We start from the raw sequence: 7,321 nt of genomic DNA, 5'->3' as shown, positions 1-7,321 counted from the left end.
TGACCATTAAGTTTGTTTCCCATACCTCATTTGCATGTCGACTACCACCACATATTCCAGTAATCTGTATGGCACAATTATTATATTTGCCAGCTGCTTTGTCACTCACAGATTTTCTAATCATGCTACAGTGTGCACCCGTATCAATAAACGCTTTTATATTTTGTCCACCCAATAACGTGCCAACTTTAAAATTATCATCATATTGATAAAATGCATTTCTTATTTTTGCTACAGGTTTACATTCCGATTCAACTTTTGTATGCACTTTCTTACATCCTTTCTTTGTTTACGTTGTGGTTTTTGACAATTAACGGAAATATGTCCTATTTCATCACAATTATAACACTTCACAGTCTTATTTGTTTTGGTCTCATTTTTCTTATTAGAATATTCATTCTTGTTTTCATTCATATTTGCTTGATCTTTAACTTCGAACTTTGTTTAATTACGCGACATACTTATCGGCAAATTCTTTTCATACTCTTTTAATGTTTCTCTTAATTCTCTCAATGTATTTATTTTTTGAGCAGCTATTGCTACTTGTAGTTCACGTTTACGTAGCCCTTCTCTCGCGTATTTTACCATAGCTGTTTCGCTCAACTTATATCGTCGCCCAAGTGCACTCACACGAAAACAATAATCTTCCCCAAAGGTGCACAAATTACACTATTCACTCTTTCAATAAATTCCTCAGCCGACAACGAAACATCACCTGCCGAGTCGAAGTCTGGAACAGTTTCAGCTATTTCACGCACTGAATAATTACTTCGCGGTACCGGTATACTTGAATTTTTATTTGTGTAAGGAGACAAATTACTTACACTTCGATCTCGTTCGCTTTGCTCGATATTCACAACACTATTTAGAGGGTTGTTTTGCACATAACTCAACATATTTTTGAGCATTCCACGCAACTCATTCATTTGTTCGTTATTATTTTCAACGCCCGTAGCTTCTTCCGTTTCGTTTTCATCTTTGAATTCTATTTCATTTGAAAAGACAACAAGGTAATTCAAGCGAATAGTGATCGTAGTTTTTGTACCAGTTGAGAGAGCATTTCTCTCTTGCAACAAAAGTTTTAATTGCGCGACAGGCAACGATTTTATGCTTCTAATTTTTACGAAAGTTTTACCGAATTTACAAAACAACACCACAAATTACACGCACAATTTTTTTTTATTCCAAATGGATTTCCTTTTGGCGATCTATCTTTTAGAATGCACTGGTAAACCTTTAGCACATTTCACGTTATAAACCTCGACACGATTATTCAAACACGTAGCCGCTTTTAAAGAGAAATGCATCCTTGAACGCTTAGCACATACTTCCACCTCGTGTACGCGCGAACCGTCTCACTTCTGAATTGAAAGAAAAATATTAACCGAATGGATTGTTTTTATATTTTAATTACGAAAAAGTTAATTATGTATTTAATAAGAATATTTTTCAAGAAGTGTTACGGCGGCAAGACCGCAGATAGGGCGCGCTCGTAATAATGGTGGGGAGAGAAGAAAAGAAAATACACAAACGAATTCGTTATAGAAAAGTGCACAATAATATTTATTAAAATAAATGGAAATGCAGATTCAACGCAAGATAATCCACTTACATTCAATGTTTCCGATGACGGAAGTGCAAAAATGAACTTTTTTAATGTTAAAGAGAATTGAAGGGCTTACCTTTGGTGGCTTGGCTGCTGGCGGTTTCTTAGACGTTCGCAAAAGAAGTGAAAGAGGTAAAAAACCTTTTGTTCGCGGTCACCGCCGAATCCTAGGCTTAACTATTATCCGGCGGGGTAAACGGTTATCGGTATAAACCGATATGTATAAATGAAAGATGTGAGGTAAAAGGACAACGAAAAGAAAAAGTTAAGTAATACGAGGGTGCACCGCCATATTTAGGCTTGTGGCCTAAACATGCCGGCCCCCTTGCGGCGAGCAACTTCGAAACGATCGCAACGCCCCAACAACCAAGTCCCCAAGGGCTCGCGAGAACGATTCTCAACTTAAAATTAACGAATCTCAACTTAAATTTAGGCCATGCTGTAACTGCATATGGCAGATAAATAGTGTGACCAGAGTACATAATTCGCCGACGCCAGACGCTTCTCCGTGGGATTCCTGTGAATAAAGAGATGTTAGTCGAAATAGACATGGGTTGATTTTAGTGCACTTTACTTATTGAATGGACATATACCCGATTATTGCTGGTGGGCTCCAGACACTACCAACCCGAATATGGTGGCTTGAGTCAGCAGCCCGCCGACGTTCGACGGTGGTGTGCCGCTAACCATTAGGCTGGCGTAGACGTCGGCACCTAGTGTGAGCCGGACAGGTGTAGACCGGTGGAAAGATGGATCCGCCAGCTTCATAAATTGGAATGGCGTGGCTACCGATGGATCCAGAGTTGCTGTCGGAGTAAGCCGTGAATATCGCGACACCACTGTGGCCTGGGTCGTCACTGCTCCCGTTACCCCGTATTTCCCTCGCAGAACAAGCGTGCACTTCACGTGATAGGACGTGCCCGTTCGCTCTAACCCGAGGTCCTTCGCGAGATTCGCATCGATGATTGAATTGGGAGCGCACGGATCGATAAGGGCGCGTACTGCGTGGAGCTTCCCTCCTGCTGCTATCCGGACGACCGCCGTTGGAGCTATGGCTACGAATGCGCGTGTAATGGTCGTTGATAGAGGAGTCTCCCGGAGGCGTCCCGTTCTGAAGCCGGCTGGCGTTGTTGGTTGGCGCGCGAGCGTTGTTGGTTGGCGCGCGAACGTAGTTACTTGGGCACGAGCATTATACGGGGCCGCCCTGCCAATTGAGCGGCGTGACGAGCGGGACGGACGCGGTTCCGCGTCGCCACGGCGCCGCCCGGCAGAGCGGTGCGATGGGGGGAAAGGACGTGTCTCCCCGCCATCCCCGCGTTGTAAGTTTGAAGGCCTTTCATGCCGTAGGAGCGGTCGGAAACGTTGTGGTCCTGAACCGCCCGGTGGTGTCGTGGCTAGCATTGAAGTAGGATCTTCCCGTCGTTCGACCTCTTCCTCGGCGACGTCCGCTTCCCACCACAGGGTTTGTTCCGTGACGTGGATGGATAGGGCTCCGTCGGAGCTCTCTTCGCCATCGCTCTCGTGGGACGGTGGTGGAACGTCGTCGAGGTGTGTTGACGTGTGGTGCTGCTCGTTGCACCGATGACAGCGATCTTCGCTGGGACATGTTTTCCGTTGGTGGAATGGCGATAAGCAATTTGTGCAATATCGCAAATCTATGATCGTCTTTAGTCGATCCATGTTCGTCATGCCCCGGTAAATCGGGCAGAGCCTTATGCTGTGCGACTTTTGACATAGCCGGCAGGGGGCGCTGAATGAGTTGCCGCGTGCCTCCGTCTTGGCGCGTTTGTGGGACAATCCAGTCATTCTGGAATATCAAATTGTTAGTAAAATATTCGTAGATGCCCTTAGATTGGGTGGCTTATGAGCGGAGACAAGGAGCTCAATTGGCTGAGCTTGTGGTTGGCGTACTCGGGATAAAGGGTTGTGTGGAACGAATAATCTTATGAAGTTATTATGTCGATGTAATGATGTGTTTGTAGTGGTTGAAACCACTGTTATATTTCATATAGTTTGATCGAGATACGCCTAAAGGTATCTTTAGTGTTGGTAAATATTGTCATCATAACGAAATTCTGATGTTGATAGCAGTCACCAATGGTGAGGGAAAAATATAAGTAAAAAATTAACAAATTGTTGAATATAGACTGAAGGCAAACTATATTCTTTAGTGTTTGCCTAATACAGGCAATATGCGGTAATACACGCTACATTTGTGTCGCAGATGGTATCACGAGTTACCCGTGTATTTTCACGGCTCCTTGTAGTTGCCCTACAAAAATTTCGTCACAAAACTCACCCACGCCGATACAAATGTGGCTGTGAATATAACCTATGAATCCCTGTAAAATGACTAGTCAAATGACGTCGTGCATATAAATGTGCAACAAATGTAAAGAGGCCTTTACTCGCTGTCTGGGAACACTCTGTGTGTTGATTTGGGCCATGTTGTGTGAGAATCACAAATTGTGGTGTGTTTGTTGATTTCAACACAAATCTGCGGGAATAGCCTATACTAAAGAGTGTGGCAATTTGTAGAGCTGTCAGTTGTTCATTCTTCCAATCGTTGGAAGGAGACAGCTGTGTTGTGTGAGAATCACAAATTGTGGTGTGTTTGTTGATTTCAACACAACTCTGCGGGAATAGCCTACACTAACGAGTGTGGCAATTTGTAGAGCTGTCAGCTGTTCACTCTTCCAATCGTTGGAATGAGACCGCTGTGCGGTGCTGCCCATTGCAATGTAATGATACATAATGGTCATGTCATGCCGGTATTTAGGGACAGCTTGCGTCTGAGTCCTGACGCGACATTAAATTTAAATTTTGTTCTAAAAAGTTTAATTTCTCCCTTGTTTGTACCATCGAAAGCATAGATGACACTACTTTATTCCTGCTGGGATTTCAAGCTAAAAAAGGGACTGACGAAAGTCTGTCGAAACTTTAATACACAAAAAAGCAATTTTCGTCATGAAAGCGAGACCACTATTGAGTGTGACATGTTTAAAATGTAAAACACAAACAAAATCATGCACAGATAGACCGCGAAAATTATTTCGGTCTCGAGTGGTTAACCCCCCTTTTTTCCAAGCAGGCTGATTTTGATTGTGTTTTTATGCCCAAATTTTCAAACTAAAAACTTTTCTCAAAAAAAGAAAGAAGCAAAAAGACGGCCGAATGTCAGGAAAACTATCGAAATACAACCTGGCGCGTGTGTTTTCAGTGAACCCAGGCTGTATCTTCAGGGTTTTCGTTAGTTGATTTTTTTGTTCGGTTATTAACACTCGAATTTGTTGGATCCCGCGGATCCGAGTTGTAATACTCTTTGTATCGCGCGCAATGTGCTTACTGTGTAAGAACCGAGTGGCAACTTTGTTTCGTTCATTCAAAATGTCATTCATTCATGGAAATGAGTATAGAGACATTTTGAATGAATTTTCACTATGAAGAAAACTGGTGATGGGTAAGTATGAGTATCGTTCCCTTTTTTGATAATTTAATAAATATACTAATTTTTTTTTATTCTTTTATTTCATTTCAGGTACACAGCTACGATTTAATGATAATGTGGGTAATCTTTTAATGATCGCACTTGTGTAGATAGTTCATCTAGATAGTAGTTGTGTCTTGGTATATGTCACACATGCGGTGATAAGGGCAAAGGTGCTGGTCAAGCTTGTCAAGCTATGGGAAATTTATATCATACCAATTGTTTTATTTGTTCTTGTGGATTTGCGCATATCGACATAATATTCCCCACTTGCAACACTATACTTTCAGTCATGGGCGTTGAACAAACGCTAGTGCGTCCAATAAACCGGGATATGAATCCGTTTCATCGAAATTTATAGACGCAATTCCCGATTCCGGCAAATCTTTTGAGCTGCTCATGTTCTTGCGCTGACGCAAAGGCAAATGTGTAGGGCGGATCATTAGGGATTTTGGACGCATGGTGGCAGGCGTTTGTGGTGGCACTGCGGCAGGTGCGGCTGATACGCACTCCACATTTTCTCCAATTGTTGTAGAAGAACTGCCACCAACAGTGCTGCTACCTTCTTCTGGTATATTAGTGAATATTAAAGATTTATCCCGTTTAATTTTACGTTTCGCATATTGAAAGGGCGGCAAACCCTGTGACAGCTGTGTTGTTTATAAAGCTTGTGCGCGTTGTGCATCAGCGTATAATCGGTTATTATGGTACGTCGACATAAACGATGAACATTTGTACGCCATTAGGTATATGGAAGTCATTGATGTGTATTTGTTCGGCTGTGGTGCGTATATGCAATGGATCGGTGAGTACAAGTTGTTTGGTAATATCATCACCCAATTGGGATGCGACAACTTTATTATGGTAGAGCACGGCTCCGCCTAGTACACCCTTTGTTTGCTGACAACATTGTAATGTTTGTATAGCATCCAAAAATATATTGCTGGCCGTCTTCGGGCTGCGCAGTTTTGGTACGTCTTGAAAAACATGGCCATTACGTTGCAAAATCGGTAGATGTTTCGAAAATATGATATAACTTTTCCATGACGTTGCAAAATCGGTATATGTTTCGAAAATATGATATAACTTTTCGGAGAGATTCTTATACTGCGCTTGCTGTGGAAATTGATCGAAAACGCTTTGCAAATCACGATGAAAAAATTTTACCAGCGAAGCGAGCAAATCAGCGCGTTGGTCAAGTAAACGACCGGAAATATTGCGATCGGTGCCGACGGCCAACGTAAATCTACCAAATTCTTTGAGCACAAATTTGCCATTTTGCAACGCCATAATTTTGGGATTGAAGAAGCAATCTTTAAGAAAGTATGAAGTTCCCATTAGTTGACCACACAATGCCACTTTCTGGGTATCCGACACCCAACTGGGATGGAAATAGGGTACTGCCTTAACCGGATCCTCTGCTTCATCTTCGAGGCACTCAGTATCGTAGACAAAAAACGATCATCGTCTCTTTGGCCATTTTTGCTCCTTTAATTTTCCGCACCGTATTTCTCTGCTACGAATCTTCTTTGTGTGCACTTTTAATGCAACCAAATTCCCTTTTAATTTAATAACATAATCTCTGTACTTTAACTTTCCCTGCACGGCTGGTCGAACTCAAGAGGGTTGGAATTTTTCTTATCAGTGCTAATTTCTACCTTTACTTTTAGAGTTGCTTGCAAAATACGGTGACTTGTTGTTATAGCTAAGGACATATGTATATGCATGCTTGGCAAAAGATCTGTTTGTACCTATGTTTAATAGCTTTTAGTCTTATCTGCTATGAATATCTTTTAGGATTCGGGGTGCTCCAACATTTGAAAAACCATTCCGAATCTAAAATAATAACATTGAAAAATTTCGAGTGCATTTAAGCAACCTTGATGTGCGTTCGCTATTACTGATTGGTGGTGTTAAGTTAGAAACGCAGAAAAGTTCATTACAACAAGGTGTTCATATTGTAGTCGGTACACCTGGACGGCTTGAATGATTAGTAGTGGGTTTGTGTCGTTGACACATTGCAGATTCTTTGTTCTGGATGAAGCGGATGCATTGCTAAAACAGGGTTATACCGATTTAATCGATCGTCTTCATAAGCAAATACCAAAAATTACATCCGATGGGCGTAGTTTACAAATGGTTGTCTGCTCGGCTACACTTCATGCATTTGAAGTGAAAAAGATGGCTGATCGTTTAATGCGTTTTCCTACATGGGTTGATCTTAAGGG

General features: G+C 42.0%; 1 pseudogene; it reads right to left on the bottom strand.

Moving 5' to 3' along the window:
* Positions 1–5,303: 5,303 nt before the first annotated feature.
* Positions 5,304–6,573, bottom strand: LOC137236153 (BLOC-3 complex member HPS4-like; annotated as a pseudogene).
* Positions 6,574–7,321: the final 748 nt, after the last annotated feature.

This window comes from Eurosta solidaginis, unplaced genomic scaffold (assembly GCF_040869045.1).
Source record: "Eurosta solidaginis isolate ZX-2024a unplaced genomic scaffold, ASM4086904v1 ctg00001355.1, whole genome shotgun sequence".
Classification (NCBI taxonomy): Eukaryota; Metazoa; Arthropoda; class Insecta; order Diptera; family Tephritidae; genus Eurosta; species Eurosta solidaginis.
This window is presented reverse-complemented; position numbering and strand designations above follow the sequence as displayed.